Source organism: Dasypus novemcinctus, chromosome 9 (genome assembly GCF_030445035.2).
Source record: "Dasypus novemcinctus isolate mDasNov1 chromosome 9, mDasNov1.1.hap2, whole genome shotgun sequence".
NCBI classification, from domain to species: domain Eukaryota; kingdom Metazoa; phylum Chordata; class Mammalia; order Cingulata; family Dasypodidae; genus Dasypus; species Dasypus novemcinctus.
In genome coordinates this window covers 32,156,703-32,175,382 of record NC_080681.1, presented here as the reverse complement: position 1 = coordinate 32,175,382, position 18,680 = coordinate 32,156,703, and the positions used below count along the sequence as shown (strand labels likewise).

Genomic DNA, 18,680 nt, shown 5'->3' with positions numbered 1-18,680 from the left:
TGCTCGTTGCTTCCGGAACTGCTTTGTTGTAGAGTCTGTCAGGTACTCAGAAATTACTGAATGTTGGCTTCTTGGGCTGAGATGTTTCATTGACATTAAAGGTGAGTGACAAAGATACATTTCTCCTTCTCCCATCCCACACCTCTCCCCATCTTTTTTCCTCCTGAATCCATCCCCTCCCAAAGCAATCAAAGAGACATTCCGTAGTTTCTTGTTACTTGTGAGGTAGAAGATAAGAAAGGAATCCTGTATTCTCATCTTGTCTCTTCCAGGCATTGGGGGCTGGGGGGTGGGGTATCTCCCTGCTTGATCCAACTCGTTCCTTGGTTTCCCCATCTGAAAAAGGGAGGCCCTTTACAAATGCTACTACGGGGCATATTTCTGAGGGTGTGCTGTTATGTAAGTGAAAGTGATTAGAACTCTTCAGAAGAAAGAGGCTTTTATTCACTACTGCAGAGTATCTGTGTGAGTCTAGAGGTTAGGTGGAGATTCGGGGTGCCAGAAGGCTGCAGTTGTGATGAATAATCCAACAGAGGTCTGATCCTTCCCTTGGGCTCCACCTGAGGAGAGGAGATGGACAGGGACAAAAGGGAGTGAACAGAGTCCACCGGCCCGGGGGGGCCAAAGGAAACTGGAACGGGTGCCATTCCTGTCCAGGAGCTGGGCTGGAGAGCACCAGGTGGAGAGGCTACAGGGTCTGCTCGTTCAAGTCTCCCACCCCTTACTCACTCATCTTCCCCACTTTTAGGATGCCTTTGGGGTGAACATTTGCAAATGTGCAGTGCAAAATGGAAACTTTCTATATTCTTAATCTCTAAAGGGGAGCTTCATGGGTCGTTTAGAATCTTGAAAGGGACACTAATGCCTTGTGCTGAACAGAGCAATGTTCTCAGCGCAGCAGAAGGGGAGAGGCCATTACTAAACTCGTTCTCCCCCAGCCCATAGGCAGCCCCGGGCAGCACAGGTCGGCCCCGCACACACACCTGTAGACAAGGCGCTCCGGCTCAGCCACCCAAATCCACGCCCTCTCGTCCGCGCCACTCCTTGATTTCGACTTTTTCTTTTTCCCTCCCCAGTCAAACCTCTTGAAAGAGCAACCTACACTCTGTCTTCACTAACCTAACTTCCACAGAGCTGAGCCCCTCTGTACTCTGGCTTTTACTCCACTTGCCCTTGAATATTCTCTCCCATCGGTGACTGGCCATGTCTTAACCGTCAAATCCAATGGCTGCTCAGTCCTGAGGATTCTCCAACGCCGCATGTTCCTACTCTTCTGAATCTCCTCTAGGCTTCTGGTTCTTCATACTCAGTTTCCTTCACTGACTCTCTCCCCTCTCTTTTTCCCTTACACATTTGCTTTCCCCAGTGTTTTGGCCTTGGCCTTCTTTGTTGCCTTCATTCTTCATATTTGTAATGGACATTTGTCATTGTTTATGGCTGACGAGCTCTCTGAACAGCCTTCCTCTGCTGGAGAACTCTTCATTTTAAGAGATTAGGTGAGAGAGCGGATGTAGCTCAGTGGTTGAGTGCCTACTTTCTAGGTACGAGGTCCCAGCTCCAATCCCTGGTAACTTAAAGAGAGAAATATTAGGCAGGAAGCAGAGATAGTCTGGATATTCACTTTCCCAGCCTCCTTTGCAGGGAGGATGCGGGCATTAGACCTGGGCTCTGCCGGGCAGATGCACCAAAACTTGCCTTTGTGTGGGAAACACAGGCATGCGCCAGTGAACTCCATCCAGGCGAGGATAGGTGCTGCCATGTGCAGGTTCTAGAACTAGTGCCCAGTACCCAGTGATACAAACTGTGGAGTCAATGCCCAGTGTTGCTGTGGTTAATGTGAGGGCTACCTCTACTTTGCAGAAAGAGCCTTCCTCTCCTATTCCCACTCTTGAGTAACAGCATCACATCATGATATTTTCAGGTCTTGGTGTCATCTGCACCTTATGTCACTAACTGAATCTCCTAAATAGCTCTTGATTTGTCTCTTCTTCTGTACCCAAGCATCACCACCTTACTTCTGGATCTCATTACCTCTCACCTGCGTTATTGCAACAACCTTCTCATGGGTTTCCCTGCCTCTTGCCTTGCGCCTTCGATCTAATTTGCACTGCTACCTGACTGGTCTTTCTCAAAGGTAAATTTGGCTTGTTATTCCCCTGTTTAAAGCCTTTCAGGGGAGCAGATATAGCTCAAGTGGTTGAGTGCCTGCTTTTCACGTACAAGGTCCTGGGTTTGATCTCTGGTACCTCCTAAAAACAAAACAAAACAAAAAACAAACGGAAAAAACTACTCTCATTGGGGAATAGATGTAGCTCAGTGGTTGAGGGTACGCTTCCCATGTACAAGGTCCTGGGTTCATTCAGTCCCTGGCACCTGGGAAGTGGACTTTGGCCCAGTGGTTAGGGCGTCCGTCTACCACATGGGAGGTCTGCGGTTCAAACCCTGGGCCTCCTTGACCCGTGCGGAGCTGGCGCATGCGCAGTGCTGATGTGCACAAGAAGTGCCGTGCCACGCAGGGGTGTCCCCACTGTGTAGGGGAGCCCCAGGCACAAGGAGTGCTCCCCATAAGGAGAGCCACCCAGCGTGAAAGAAAGTGCAGCCTGCCCAGGAATGGTGCCGCACACACGGAGAGCTGACACAGCAAGATGACACAACAAAAAGAAACATAGATTCCCATACTGTTGACAAGGATAGAAGCAGTCACAGAAGAACACACACAGCGAATCTACACAGAGAGTAGACAACTGGGGGGGGTGGGGGGGGGGGATGGGGAGAGAAAAAAAAATCCCTCGTACCTTCTAAAACAAAACAAAACAAAACAAAATGAAAACCTTTCAGTAGCTCCCCATTGCTATCAGGATGAAACCTGCCCTCTTTAGCTTGGCACTCGAGTTCCCTCTCTCCCTATGTACTGTAGGCACGCCATGCTCCAGCAATAGCTCGCTTCTTGTGGCTCTTGCACATCCACATGGTTTGTACCTCTAGGCCTTTGCGCACTATGATCTTGGAGAACTCTGCCTGCTCCAGCATCAACCACCTGCCAGCAATGATGACTCATTAAGCACCTCTGGTCCTGACTGAGAGCCAAGCCTGGTGGCTCACTGGAAGCCCTCACCTTTAGAGACTGGAAATGCCTGCTTCCCTGAGTCTTGTATCCAGAAGTCCCTGGAATAAATAGACCCCCAAGTGACTTCTTTCCTTCCCTCCCTTCCTAACTCATTTATTTACTTACTCTAAAATGTTTACGGAATGCTCATTCAGTGCTGGGTGCTGAGCTAGAGATTGAGCCGTGGACAGAGAGTCATTGCCAACCTTCAGGAGCACGATCGACTCAATGCCCGCTGTGTGGGGCTGGCCTGCTTGCCTGGATTCCTGCACCATCTTCTGAAGTTCACTCCAGCTTCCGCCTGTCTCCCACCCGTCCCTGCCACCCACCTCCTCCCCAGACAGCTCCCACCAGCCCTCTCTGCTCCTGGCTCACGGAAGTCTGCACCTTAATTGTCATATCCTTTTTTCCCCTGGCTTGATCTCCTAGATCCACGACTCTATCATCCACCCGGCCCCAAGAATTGTTTCTCCCTTATTTTTCCCTGGAAGACTTTGGTGCTGTGCCTAACTCCATCCTTGGATTAGATGCTTTGATTATTAATTCCAGTCCAGGCTAGACTCAACTTGGCGATACTCAATGATCTCGTGATGTGAATTTAACGCCTTCGGTAGAGGGAAACAGCTCCTTTGACCACCATCCCTCTCAACCTCCCATCCACGCCCCACTGTTCACTTCCTCCTCCTCTTCTCATGGGGTCCCTGCATGCTCTGCTATTTATGACACTTCCCTCTTCCCCCATGACTTTCCATGTCTGGCAAATGTTTACTCTTCCTACAGACTGTGCAAAGGTCACCTCCTCTGGAAAGGCCCACACCTCACCCCCACTTTACCCACACATTCTCTTTGGGATATGCTCCCATCTTCTTTAGCTCTTACCTAATTCTACTGTAATTGTTTTGCACATCTGTCTTCCTCCCCTGGACTGCAAGTTCCATGAGGCCAGGGCTGTGTCTTAATCACATTACTGGGTCCCATGTGCTTGGCCCCATGTATGGCACAGAGTGTGATTCTATAAATATTGGTAATGAAAGAGAAAAATCAAAATCTCACATTAAATTCATATCTTTAAAATTAAATCAACTTTCCAACTTGCCCATTTCTATTAATAGCACTTAAGTATTTATGCAAGGAATAGATGAACAAACAACAATGTTATTCTTCTAGTCTTAGATTCTAAACCTTACCCATCTTTTGCTTCTCCTCTTCCTTTCACTCACTGGTATGCAGGCAGATGCTTAACAACCAGATCTCTGAAGAGAGAGAGAGAATGAAAGGGCCTGTTTTGTAGTCGTTGCCAACTTCTGTGGTGTAAATACAAGCCACCAACATGATGTTACTGAATGTGGGGCTGGGAAAAGATGGGCACAAGCATCTCCTGAAAGCCAGTAGGAGCCAGTTCCAGCACATCATTGCCTTCACTCTTGACATTGAATCAGTCCCAAATCCAGCTAACCCTCCCTTACTTCTCCCATCCACCCAATTCTCAAGTCATCGATTCATGCCCGAGCTACCACATCTGCCCTTCCTTCCATACCATACTCTTACTCCAGGGGAATCTTTTTTTCCAATGTTATGTTTTTTCATTATTAAGAAAATGCAAGGAAGTGAACTTGGCCCAATGGATAGGGCGTCCACCTACCACATGGGAGGTCCGCGGTTCAAACCCCGGGCCTCCTTGACTCTCAAGAAGCTGGCCCATGCACTGTGCTGATGTGCGCAAGGAGTGCCATGCCATGTAGCGGTGTCCCCTGCGTAGGGGAGCCCCATGCGCAAGGAGTGCGCCCCGGAAGGAGAGCCGCCCAGTGCGAAAGAAAGTGCAGCCTGCCCAGGAATGGCGCCGCACACATGGAGAGCTGACACAGCAAGATGACGCAACAAAATGATACAGATTCCTGGTGCCGCTGATAAGGATAGAAGCGGTCACAGAAGAACACACAGCGAATGGTCACAGAGAGCAGACAACTGGGGGAGGGGGAAGGGGAAAGAAAGAAATAAAAAATAAATATTAAAAAAAAAAAAAAAGAAAATGCAGAGGCAGTCCTCTATTGGTGCTAATTCTGCCGGAATGGATATGAAGCGTCATCTTTTGCACTCGCCATTGAAACTGATGCATTGCACGGTGCTTTCCTCAGTTTGACTGGCCTTTTCCAGTCTGTTTGGTTTACTCCTGATGATCTCTCAGCCATTAATAATCCTATTTTCCTGATGACCCTTTGACTCATAGGAAATAGTAGGCTTGTTTTCCAAAGAAAAACATACAGTTGTTTTAATGGTTAAATAGCCCACTGGATGTTAACTTGTAAGTTTGGCTGTGCTCTAAACTGATGTGTGTGTAGCGTGGATGGCATGACTATGTCCTTCATCAGAACACTTCAGATAAACTGAAGATAAAGACATTGGCCAGTCATCCCCTAGGGAACACTGGCCACTGGTAGTAAGTTATGTAAGGAGCTTATCTCCATGGGGACTTGCTATCATGACCCCATGGGGTGTTTATTTATAAATGTTCACATGTCTAGGCACACATCCCTAGCACTAACTGTAGAAAATTTGGGAAACTGAAAAAAAATAAAAATAAATGAACTGTATTCTGTGGTTGGTTCCATAAATAAAGCTCCATGACCATCTTCATGCAAGTTTTTTTTTCCTTATGTAAGGTCTTTTCTTTATATCCATGAATTAATTCCCAGAGTGACTGAATTCAGCTTAATACTTTTAAACACTTCATGCCCCTTCTGTGACTCTGCAGTTTTCTTCCCAGAGAAAGGCCTCTGTGCTCAGCGCCCTCTCCACGTCCCACCTTCTACTTTATTCCCTGATAAGAGCTATCCACCACGGCCAGGCTGGTCTCCTGCTGCCTTTTGTGTGCTGAGCATCGGTCCTGTGGCTCGCCTAGATCCCGGGGTCCCTCCATGCCCATGCTTCTCAGATTGCCCCTCCCTCGCCCCTCCTTCAAGACCTGTTCAAAAGGTTGCCACTTTGGGGGTTAATGACATGAGGGGAAAAGAGCATGTGACCCCCCACCCCCAGGATGGCTCCCTCATCTGTTTGCTCCTTGTCTGAGCTCCTTGTCTGCTCTGTTTTTTGTTTTTTCTTTAGGAGGTACCAGGAACCAAACTTGGGACTTCCCATGTGGGAGGCAGGTGCTCAGCTGCTTGAGCCACATCTGCTCCCTGCCTGTTTGTTTTTATTCATTGTCTGCTCATTGTTTGTCTTCTTTAGGAGGCACTGGGAACTGAACCAGGAACCTACCATGTAGGAGGCAGGTGCTCAACCACATGAGCCACATCTGTTCCCCAAGAGTCAGAGTTTTTGAGTTCATGCCCATGAGCCACCTGAGACAAAAGTTACTTATCCTCTTTGGGCCTCGATCTCCTCATTTATAAACTAGGAGTTGTGATCCTGACTCAGGCTACCTCCTAGGTTGTTGTCAGAATTAAATAAGATATAATGAATGGGAAAATGCCTTAAAAGTTTCCAAAATGGAGGGCACAAATGTTATTTCTCCTCTTCCTACTCTCCCTTTTGCACTTATTGTCTGTGCCACACATCAGTAGCTCTTGATGTATGGGCCTACTTATTCTTCAGTAGTGCCACATAACTCTGGACTATGCTCCAGCGCAATATAACGTTGTATGCGATTCTGGTTTGTTCCCTGCACTCTGTTGTCTCACCCCTTCGGTGGCTTGGAGCCATGTACCCCAGCAAAATCTCATCCCATTCTTTGGGTGAGAACTCATTGTAAATAAGATCTTTGGCTGAGGTAACTTCATTTACGGTGTGGCCCAACTGAATCAGGATGGGTAAGCAGAAGGAAATTCAGACAGAGAGCGAGCCATAGAAGTTGCAGCCAGAAGCTGGCAGCCAGTGGAACCCGGAAGAGAAGAGAAAAGCCACGAGAGGCTGCCACATGCACTGCCATGTGATGGAAGGAGCAAGGACCGCTGGCAGCCACAGAGCGCCACAGTCTTCGGGAGAAAGATGATGCCTCGATTTTGGATGTCTCCTAGCCTCAAAATTGTGAGCCAATACATTCCTCTTCTTTAAGCCAACCCAACGCATGGTTTTAGCAGCTAGGAAACTAAAGAAGCTTCCCCCCGCCCCGCCCCAGCTCGATCAGGTGATTGAGGCAGGAATCATGGCTTAGGCTTCCTTTGTTCCCCACGATGCCAAGCACAATGCCGGACACACGAAGTGCTGAGTTCCCACTTGGCTGAGTGCTTCTGGAGTCTCACCACTGTGCCGTGCCAGTTTAATTTCCTTCTTACAAAGTTTAAATCATTAAATTTAGAACTGTAAAATGATCTGCATTAACTATAGGGCATTGTGCATGCCTCAAAGATACATCACTGTGTCCTGCAATAAAAGAAACGGTGCTCGCTTCGGCAGCACATATACTAAAATTGGAACGATCTAGAGAAGATTAGCATGACCCCTGCGCAAGGGATGACACGCAAATTCGTGAAGCATTCCATATTTTTAAATAAGGAGATTGTAGAAACAAAAAGAAATATAAATAAAGAAATGTTTGCAGAGGAGGCAGTAATTTTACGCTAATCCCTCCTAGCGGGTTCTAGAACCACTGGAGAACATGCTTAGATTTAAGTGTTGGTCAATGTTTCTGCACAGTCCTTGTCACCCTTCCCCCCAGTTTTTGTTTTTAATATATAAAGCATGAATAAAATGAAAGGAAACAAGCTCTATTAATACAAAATAGACATTTGAACACATAGAGGATCCCAAATTTCTCAAGTTAGATCCATTAACAATGACTGGGAAGCTATGATACAGGTTTTGAGAAAATCCAATTTCTAGAAACCCAAATTCACAAAATTGAAATTAGGAAGTCATTTTCACAGGAACCCTTTACTAGGAAATCCCTCATTCTCACATCATCCCTGAGTCAATTTCAAAAAGACTTAATACATAAATGCTTTTCACTCACCAAATCAGGAAGACAATATTGTGTAATGAGCTGCACCTGCACAAACTTAGTGCTTTGACACTTTTAAAAACTTCATTCTTGGTACTTGCTTGCTCAAGGAGTAATTTTCTGAAAGCTGATTTTAATTTTTGCTTTCCCTGCTTGGGCTGAAATGTTTCAGCTTAAAGATATGTGATAAATGTGCGTTCCTCATCTTAATCTGAGGTGCCATGATTGGTCTTTACTCGAAGGCATTTGTATTCCAATGGAGGGAAGATTATTCTTTTGCCTTTCCCGGGACCAAGGGATCTAAAATTAGTTCGCCCTCAGAATCCCTGGATGGGCTAAGTGGAAGCAACTCACCTTGTCTTCGGAAGTCACAGCCAATAGAAATCTGGTCAGACTGCTTCCATCACCACAGACAACTTTTCAGGAATAGAAAGCCATCACATATAGGGCACTTCATGTACATTCTTCATCCCACAGCTCAGGGGACAGAAGTGACTGGTCTGGCTTGTTTTCACATCTGCAAAATTACCTGCCCTATCCACCTCTCAGATGCCCTGGGAGGATTAAGCCAAGGGCTTTTTAAGCTGTAAAGCACTCTGCAAGAGTAAGGCGTTGTTATTTTATAGAGGCCCTGCAGTAGTTTTAAAACATGTCTTGCAAATTCTTTAACATGCCCTCCCTTTGTCTTCCGTGGCTGTAAGTTTGCAGCAGAAAGGGTGATTCTGCTTCCACCTGATTCTCTGGGAGAAGCCCGCGCCGTGTTACAAGTCGGACCCCCTGGAGACCACACTGCTGTAAGCAAGCCCCGCGCAGAGGACGTGTGGGCGCCCCTGGCTGGCAGCCCTAGCCCTGGAGTCTCTCCTGGGGACTTGTGTGGGCTGCCAGCCTCCAGGCTGCTCCGACACGGGGGCGCGTGGCTCAGGCTGATGCCCTGGCAGGGCCTTCCCAGCAGGGAAGGGAAAATGCGTGGCAGATTTGGCCTCGGTGCCCACAGATCCCCCTGGATCAGCAGATCCCCCCAAGTGTCCCAGGGAAAGGCCTTGACCATCTTTTAGGGGCAGCCCTCACAATGCACCTCTCTGCCCTGCCGTTAAGGATCTGCTGTGATTTTTCGTGTTTATTCTCTGGGCGGTACCACCCGCCCTCTGAGTTCCTCCAGCCCTCTCCAAGCCCCAAATCAGACACTGCTTCCTGGCAAGAGGCCATCCTCACCAAAGGCGGATGTGAAGGAAGCTAGGCGCTAACTCTTCCACTTAAAATGGTCACTACCAATAAAAAAATAATAATTAAAATAAGAGAGAAAAAAAATAGTCACTACCAGAGAGTGAGAAATGAGCTGGCTTGTCCTAGCAGTGAAATCTCCCTGACGGACCACTGTCTTCTGTCACGTGGCTGTAATTCCCCCCAAAGGGCTGAGAGGCACCAACAAGCACCTCTGTACTCAGAATGGCCCCAGGGCTCCTGGGTGGGGAGCCGGGAGGGTTCTCCTTCTCGGGCTGCAGCCCCAGTTCAAGTTAGCAGTAAGTTTCTACATGTGCCAGGCGTTCAAACTGCTGAGATGCGGAAGACAAATTCTGGCCCCGCACACAGATGAGGGCGTTCGTTCTCAATCTTGACTTTAAGGTACACTACCACATGTGCCATGACAGCAAGTCTTAATAAGAGTGGATTTACGGTTACCCGTACAGTCTGGTCTTCTGACTCACCTTCTTTGGTGAAGGAGAAGGGGCCGGGGGGAGGCACTCTGTGCTCTGGGAATGGTGACTGTCACACTCATGAGTGTCATCTGCCCTGTGTCGTGGGGGGAAAGGCCGAGAAGTGCTTGAGGCCAACGAGGGCAGGATGTCAGCCTGCCACGCGAGAACATGCCTCCTTGTAACTAGCGAAGGCGCCGCCTCCACCTTCCCCGTGGAGAAAGGACTAACCGGTGGTAGGCGGCTTTTCAGGAAGCGGACAGAGCCAGAAGGGCCTGCTGTCTTTTGACTTGGGCAAGATTTTGCCTGTTTGTTGTTTGTTTAAGAAAAGAACGGTGCACTGGTTACAGCTGAGGCAATATTGTTTACTAAGAGCTCCACCTCTCTAGCTGATACTTCACAGATGGTCCGGAACGATCCACCTGGTGCACTGAGCTACGTTCAGCTCTTCAATAGTCTTGTGATTTATTTGCATAGTGCTTAAGCTTACAGAACACTTCACAGTCATTGACGTGGGTCGTTTCAACTATACCCTGATGAAGTAGGTCTTATCCCCATTCTACAGGTGAAGAAATAACCTTGGAGGGGTGTTGCTCAAAGGCACAGAGCTGGTGAACGGTAGGATTGGGATTTGAATCCAGGGCTCCTGTTTCCAAGCTGTGTTCCTTGTATTACATGCAGGTTGGTTTTTCCAGGTTTCTATACCCAACTTTATCCTTATCAGCGGCACTGGGAATCATCTATACCCAGCCTTATGAGGGTGAGTAAAGACACCTTCAATGGGGACATCGAAACGGAATGGTGGCCAGCTTCATGTGTCCAGGTGGGTTGTCTCCCTGGTTCCCAGAGGCCTGTTTCTTGGTCATGGAGATGCCTCATCCTCTCTGTCCGTGTCTCCTCTTGGCATTTGTTTGGGAAGGCAGCCCTCCCGTAGAACTCCCTCTGCTTTAAGTCCACGATGCCCCCTCACACCCACCACACTTCCAAGACTATTCCAGACTTGGCAGGGGGCGGATACTTCCCTTTAATGCCTTAAAACAGCCCAAACCCGTGACTGCCTGAGTGCCCACAAGTATTGCTCCCTGCTAGCGGAAGACCAGAGCTCCCACTCGCTGCCAAATGACACTGGGCTGGCATTTGGGCTCTTTGCAGGTGAACTTAAAGGCACTCCACCGTGACTTACGTTGCCATTTTTAAATCTTTTTATGTCTTTGTTCCTATTCTTTTAATCTCATCTTCTCATCTCTTATCCTCTCCTTTTACTTACCCTTACACTCATTTTCAACATTGCAGAGCAGTGGAGGTAAAAAATACCCCCCCCTGCTTTGCCCCTTCACACACACACACCTGGAGGCTTGCACACTTAGCTCAGTCACTGGTTCTGTGGCCAAGGACCTCCACCCAGGGAGTCATCTTGGGCAGGTGAGAATGTGATGCCCACTCTGTGACGGCGACCACTGCACTGCTCGGCATGCGTGACTTGAAGCCAAGGACGCTTCCGCCCCTCAGTTAAAGGGTTTCTCAGTACAAACACTTATTGAACTTAAAACTGAATGGCCATTTAAAGGGTGACTGTAGCACACCCACAGTCAAATAAATGGAACTTTTGGCTTTGTTAATGCTGAGCCTTGGCTCGAGGTTTGAAGGCTAGATGGAATTCTGCCCCATACTTGCAAAATGCTCAGTCAGCCTTCCAGAAAAACACGCCTGATTCCAGCTGTACTCCTCCGGCTTTGGTCTTGTCAACACAGGGTATCACTAACTCTCAGCCTTCTTTGTTCCCTGAACACAAAGGGCAAGATACAGAATAATCAAATAACAAATGATGAAATTATGGTTATCAGTGGAAATGCCTTCCATTTCTATAGCACTTAATTTTTCCAGAGAGCTTGCATGATATCATTTGACCCACACCATGTATCTCAGTGGTGCAAACTGAGCCAGACTTTTTTTTAAACAGGGAAGAGCGCAAACGCAGTCCTCCACTGCCACAAATTATGCAGTTGAGTGTCCCGCATTTGGGGAAATAGCAGGGGCCAGCACACCCGGAATGCAATGGATAAGCCTCGTGCAGGGAAAATCACCTTCGTGATCATGGTATCTCGCCTGCCAGGTAAGTATGAGCAGACTTTTTATTGCCATTATGAGAATGAAGAATCAGAAACATATAAAGGGTAGAGATGTGTGCCTGTGTGTGTGAACGTGTTTTCAGCAGAAGGGAGGAGATACTTAATCATTTAAAATTATCAAAGATGTCCTCTGATGACAGGGGCTTTTGTGTTATTTTAATTTTTTGTTTTATGTGCCATCTCAGGGTTATCTGGAGTCACAGTAAGTCCAAAACCAAGTGGGAACCCCCGCAGGCAGGAGCCAGCCTGCAGCTGAAGCTCATCTGTCCTTGATAAATAGAGAAAGAAAAGAGAGGGGAGAATGTGTGCCCTGCCCCACAGGCAGCCTCTGACATTTCAGTGGATTGGGATGATCTGCCAGCAGCACAGACAAAACACACAGAACTGATCATCAGAATTTTAGGAGCAAATCAGTGTGCTTTGTAATTGTGTGTAATTGTGTGGTGTGGTCCACACAATTGTTTTTTCCCTGTTTGCGTGTTAGCACCCTTGGTACCGTGAGGGCTCCCTTTTCTAGAAAACAATAGTTAGCCCAGGGTCATTCAAGGGCTGTGCTTGGGTGCTAATCTTTTTTTTTTTTCATTTAAAAAATTTTAATTGAAGTATATATCATTTTCATTACTCCAAAAGGGAAAATACCATGCCCTCTTTTTTTTTTTTTAAAGATTTATTTATTTATTTAATTCTGCCCCCCCCCCCCCCCCCCCCCCGGCCCGGTTGTGTGTTCTCTGTGTCTATTTGCTGCGTCTTGTTTCTTTGTCCGCTTCTGTTGTCGTCAGCGGCATGGGAAGTGTGGGCGGCGCCATTCCTGGGCAGGCTGCTCTTTCTTTCGCGCTGGGCGGCTTTCCTCACGGGCGCACTCCTTGCGCGTGGGGCTCCCCTATGCGGGGGACACCCCTGCGTGGCACAGCACTCCTGCGTGGCAGGGCACTCCTTGCGCGCATCAGCACTGCGCATGGGCCAGCTCCACACGGGTCAAGGAGGCCTGGGGTTTGAACCGCGGACCTCCCATGTGGTAGACGGACGCCCTAACCACTGGGCCAAGTCCGTTTCCCACCATGCCCTCTTATACCCCCCTGTTGTTGTCCCTTAGAATTGATATATCTTCTTGCCATTGCAGCAAAAATATTGCAATATTACTGTTAACTATCATCCACACGTTACTTTAGTTGTAATTTTCCCATGTATCACCATATTCTTAACACTGTAGTAAAAGAACATTCTTATATTTACACTATTAACCATAATCTTCATATACCACCAAAATCACGATGTTCTACAGTCCCTAGATTATTCTCTAGTTTCCTTTCAACTGACATTTACATCCTCAGACTAAGGGGCAGTCTCACTCTTAACCCCCTCCCAAGCCACCCCATTTCTGCAACACCCACAGGTCCGATCATGAACCCAACTACCCCCCGCCAGTGCTGTGCCTCTTTTGTAGAGGATATCAGAGGCTGGTCCACAAGCTAGAAGCCAGCCTGACGGCTAACCCTGGAGAGCAGACAGCAGGCTGGGGGCCTTTGAACAAGCTTTCGGTTATACAAGTTTCTGTAAAGTTTCCATTTCATTTATCCTATTCTCCAGGCTTTCTTGGGGGGTGGATAAATGAGCTGATAAAGCAAACTAGTGTCTTGCGCACGTTTTGCAACTTCAACTGTAACTGTCACGTGATTCTTTAAAAAATTATTTTTAAACAAAAAGATCAGCAGAAACTGAAGGGGCCTTCCTACGAGGTAATGTATCACCTGGACAGATGCGTGTCTGTGCCCATGGTCTCTGCTCCACTAACTGCACCCCAGGGAAGGCCCAGGTACAGACCCTGGGAAGGACTGCAACGATATCAGGCACAAGGGCACTCAGAGAGCCGCACAGCTTCTGGGACTCACCCTTGGTGCCTACAGAGCTGCTGTGCCAGGAGTAGGTAAAGGTTAACCCCCAACCGGAGGTGTCGGGCCTTCCAGAATTTCCACTCTGGGCTCCTAGGGTTGCCTGGGATGGAAGAGGGGAGATGCTGAGCTGTACTTTCTCTCTGGGGTCCTGGAGGAGCCAGCACTAGCTGCAGCCCCAGGTCAGCCCCGGGTTGAAAAAGTTGGGTTAGAGGTGGTAGATGGAGATTGTGGTCAATAGTGAAAATATAAGAATGTTCTTTTACAAAGTGTTAAGAATATGGTGATACATGGGAAAACTACAACTAATGGAACTTATGGATGATAGTCATATTTTTGCAGCAGTGACAAAGAAGATATATCAATTCTAAGCGACAACTATAGAAGGGTATAAAGGCGTATGGGATTTTTCCTTTTGGAGTAATGAAAACATTCTAAAATTGGCTGAGGTGATAATGAGAACGTGTGATGAAATGAGAGCCACTGAATGTACAGTTTGAATGGATTCTACAGAACATGGAGCTGTATAACACAGGGACTCCAATGGAAGAAGATGGACTATTGGTAACAGAACCAATATGAGAACGTTCTCCCATGAGTACTCTTAATACTTCAGGGTTTTAATAATGAGGTGGTATATTGGTCAGCCAAAGTGGTGCTGATGCAGAGTACCAGAAAACCGTTAGTTTTTATAAAGGGTCTTTACAGTCACAAGGCCCTGAAGAGTCCAACTCAAGGTAGCACACAGGTACTTTCTCACCCAAAGCCTGTTGCCACATGTTGAGGCAGGATGGCTGCGGATATCTGCGAGGGTTCAGCCTTCCTCTTTTCTTTTAGGGCTCCCTGCGCCCAGCTTCTGCCATCTCAGCTGTAGGCTGGCCTAAGGCTCGTCTCTCTTCCTGGGGCTCATGTCTTTCCAGGTTCAGCTGCTCTGTTCTCTTCACAAGGTCAACTGTAAACTCTCAGGCTCATCTCTCTTCCTAGGGCCACAGGATCCTTAGTGTATCTACTTCCCTGTGAGAGTCTGTTTTATCCTCCCACCAAGGGAGCTGGGACTCAGAGCACTCTAACGATGACGGTTGAATCAAAGCCCTAATCTTAACATAATTTAATCAGACATCTCAGGTGAATTGAATATAATCAAAGGGGAGCATGCCCAGAGGAACAGACCAGTTTACAAACATAATCATTAACTCTTTTTGGAATTCATAAATAATATCAAACTGCCACACTCCACCGTCTCAATTCCAAAAAAGAAATTACATTATTCAAAGAAAAAAACTTGAAATCAGTAACAATGTTATGTACAAAACCATATCACGATCAGTTTAAATAAACACAGTTTGTCTTTGGGCAATTTCCCCTCTGGCTGTAGAAAATCCTGAAACTTACAAAACAATTTATCTGTTTCCAAATATACAAAGGAACAAAGGATAAACATTTGCATTACCATAATGAGAAATTGGGAGGGAAACATGAGTCACAGGTCCACTACAGTTCCGTAACCCTGCAGGGCACACTTCATTGCAAAGTCTGAGTCATTCTCAAGATGATGGCTTCTTCTCCCTGGGGCCTCATGGGGACCCACCCTTTTCACAGGCTTGCCCAATGGCCATTTTCTTGGTTGCACCTTCATCAAGCATCTGGGTGGTGACCAAGTTCCAGACCTCACCCTCCAAGAATGTTGGGGTGATGGCCACACTTCACTCAGTCTCTAGGGTAGAGTCTCAAATCCCTTAGCACAACGGGGAGAGATGACATTCACCCTAATCTCTGGCCTACACGGCCAACCCTCTTAGAGCAACGAGTTGGCGACTTGGCCTTCCCTAATCTATGAGGGACAGGCCCACCCTTCTCAGACCTATGGGGTGTTGACCTTACTCTCCCCAACCCTTAGGGAATGTGCGCCACCCTTTCAGTAGTTTGGGGTAGCAAATCTCTCCTGGAACATCCACCCTCTCCAGCTGCCCGGGCAAACTCACCCTCTCCATACACATGGGCAGGGTTCTTCTCTTGGCCCAAGGCGAGGTTTTAATTCCAGATCTCAGTTTCCATGGTTTTCCTCTTAAAGCTATTTGCCCTTCCATCTCTCCCCTCCATGCCCCTTTTAGTCCAGGCTGACAGTGGTTTTGTTCATACAGCTCTCTCAAGAGCTTGTTGGTTTAGCATACAGGAAGCAGGGGTCCAAGCCATCAGACAGTAATACTTTCCACAAGTCTTTCTTGATAGCTGCATTTTCAATCCTGACTTACAAATTACAAGTTGAGTTAATTCATCAAATGGGCATTATCGTCTGGGGGCTTGATTTCTAGAGGCTTGGAATTTCCAGAATCAGTTTCTGTTTCCTTTGTGCTCAACAATTCAGCTTTCACCTTATCTCTCTTGTCTAGTATTTTACTATAAGCTGCAAGGAGAAGCGAAGCCACATTCTCTGAGTTTACTTTGGAGAGATTTTCAGCTAAATGTCCAGGCTTGCCCTTTTTAAATTCTGCCTTCCGTAAAACATCAGGTGTTAATCTTGCTAAATCCTCTGCAATTTTAAAACTGGACCACCTTTCCTCCAGTTTCAATAATAGTTTCATCATTTCCTTCTGAGGCCTCATAAAGTCTCTTTAGCGTCCATATTCCTATCAACAGACTCTTCAAAGCAATCTAGGTCTTTTCTATCAAGCATCTCACAATTCCTCCAAAAAATTCTCCTTACCCATTTATAAGATTGTTCCAGCATTTCGGTAATTGCAAAAGCATGACCCTACCCTCTGGTACGGAATTCTATATTAGTCAGCCAAATGGGTGCTGATGCAAAGTACCAGAAATCTGTTGGTTTTTTTGTTTTTTTAAAGATTTATTTATACCTTCTGCCCCATTGTTTGTGCTTGCTGTCTGCTCTCTTTGTCTGTTTATTGTGTGCTTCCTGAGTCTCCTCATCTTCTTTTCAGGAGGCACTGGGAATCGAACCTGGGACCTCCCATGTGGGAGATACTGGGGATTGAACTGACCCTGAAGGCAGTTAAAGGCAGCACGCTCCAGCCATCATTCCTGCCAGCAACCAGAGAAGGAGCAGGGTGAAGTTGTGGCCTCCAGTTGCCACTGCTCCAGGTCAACTGCTTGGCCTGACCTGTCAGGAGACAAGGCCAGGACAGGAGAAAAGGATAGTTCCCAGGGAGCCGCCAGCAGCTGGAAAAGCACATGCGTCAGCTGGGGCTGCTGGGCAGGCCAGGCTTGCAGAAGATGAACTGGCTGCCTGCTGGGGGCTGAGCCCAGCTCACCTGCCTGGCAGCGGGAGTCCCACACTGGCAAAAGATCTGGCACGAAAGCACCCCTAATTGGGAGCCAGTTCCTGGGTGGTCGAAATCTATGCCCCATTCACTTCACTCCCAAAGAAGGTTATCGTGACCTTGCTTGCTTTGAGCTTCCTGGTTTGTGTCATTTTCAAAAGCATGGAAGACTCATCCCCGAAAGAGAATATCTGAGAAATATTCTTGAGAAATACTGAGCAAATCTAGGAGTGATGTCTTCCCATCAGAGTACACCAAGGCCCTCCTCGGGTGCCCCCCGTCCGCCCCCACCGAGTTATTCTTCCATCTCACGTGGGTGGAGCGGCAGAAGAGGGTGGCAGGGGAGATTGCGTGAAAGCAGACCAGGAGGGAGGCTCTATTTCCTGCCCCTGCCCACCCTTTTCCGGCCTGATGTGGGGAGTGGTGGGTGGGCACAGGTGAACTGTGGATGGTTCAAGGCTTGTATGCCCTGGACGACTCCCCGCCCCCCATCACCCACTTCCCAACACACTATTATGCAGAGCTGGAGAGAATACAAGCCGGTCATTATCCCCCAAACTAACCTCACAGGGCATAGCTGATGCAACCCGCGGCCTGCGACACAGTTGGCCGGGCCCTGGCCACAGTGTTTAGAGTGTGGCAAGGGTGAAATATTGCCCCACTGGTCTGAAAGGGCCTTTGCACCAACAAAGGACCATTATGACAACAGAAAGGCGCTGCCGCAAGCCAGGGGCAGTGTAGACAGGAAAGATCTCTCTGTGTCCTCTTCAGGAAAGGGGGTGGTTTAACCCTCCGGTGCCTGGCTCATAGCCTAAGCGGCACGGGCTAAGGGCAATGGTGGTTCCGTCCTCATTCTGTACCCAGGAGGGCGGGAGCAGCTCCTGGCTGGAGGGCCACGTCCCTTCCCCCCCATTGTTTGTGCTCGCTGTCTGCTCTCTGTGTCTGTCCCTCGTGTCATCCCTGTGTCTCCTAAGTGGTCTCTGTAGGTCCTAGAGGAACAGCTTGGGGAACCCGGGCGCCTAGGGAACCTCCCTGGTACCTGGTAATTTTTTTTTTTCAGTACTGGGGGCCAGGGATTAGACCCCGGACCTTATGTGCGGGAAGCCAGCATTCAACCACTGAGCCACACGAACTTCCCTGAGTTGGTTTGTTTTTTGCTTCTTATTTGTTTTTGTTTTTTCAGGAGTCCCCAGGAACTGAACCTGGAACCACCCATATGGGAGGCGGGAGCTCAACTCCTTGAGCCATATCCATTCCCGCTGGTAAATTTTTTTTAATCCTACTTTTTCCCACCTCCATTTTCTAGCTGCATCAATCAAACATTTAAGCAATCAAACAACAAATGCTTATTGAAAACTCACAAGGTGTCAGGGACCACACTAAATGATTCAGGGGAAACAAGGAAAAGAAATGCTCTCAAGTTATTTGGAAGGAGAAGTAAATACCCATAAAAAGATTTTTTAAAAGTATGAAAAGATGCTCAATATCGTATATCACTAGGGGATTGCAAATGAAAACAATGAGATATCACTACACACCTATTAGAAAGGCTAAAATGCGAAATACTGACAACACTGAGTGCTGGTGAGGCTGTGGAGCATCAGGAAGTTTCTTGCCCTGCTGGTGGAAATGCAAAATGTTACAGCCA

General features: G+C 47.7%; 1 long non-coding RNA gene and 2 other non-coding genes across 6 annotated transcripts; 1 reads left to right on the top strand and 2 right to left on the bottom strand.

Annotated features, from left to right (window-relative positions):
* Window positions 1–422: 422 nt before the first annotated feature.
* Window positions 423–17,676, bottom strand: LOC101424542 (uncharacterized). 4 transcript variants are annotated; one of them, XR_011649634.1, is made up of 5 exons: window positions 17,596–17,666; window positions 11,407–11,518; window positions 4,294–4,359; window positions 3,986–4,118; window positions 423–1,564 (listed from the first exon to the last, which is right to left on the bottom strand). It is a non-coding gene; the product is annotated as an uncharacterized lncRNA (long non-coding RNA). The 4 variants fall into 4 exon arrangements; XR_009187137.2 differs by having other exon boundaries at window positions 423–1,571; window positions 17,596–17,665; XR_187910.4 differs by lacking the exon at window positions 11,407–11,518 and having other exon boundaries at window positions 423–1,571; window positions 17,596–17,676.
* LOC111762472 (U6 spliceosomal RNA) lies at window positions 7,483–7,590 on the top strand. Its single transcript, XR_002795576.1, has one exon. It is a non-coding gene; the product is annotated as a U6 spliceosomal RNA (small nuclear RNA).
* On the bottom strand, window positions 11,694–11,857 carry LOC111762471 (U1 spliceosomal RNA). Its single transcript, XR_002795575.1, has one exon. It is a non-coding gene; the product is annotated as a U1 spliceosomal RNA (small nuclear RNA).
* Window positions 17,677–18,680: the final 1,004 nt, after the last annotated feature.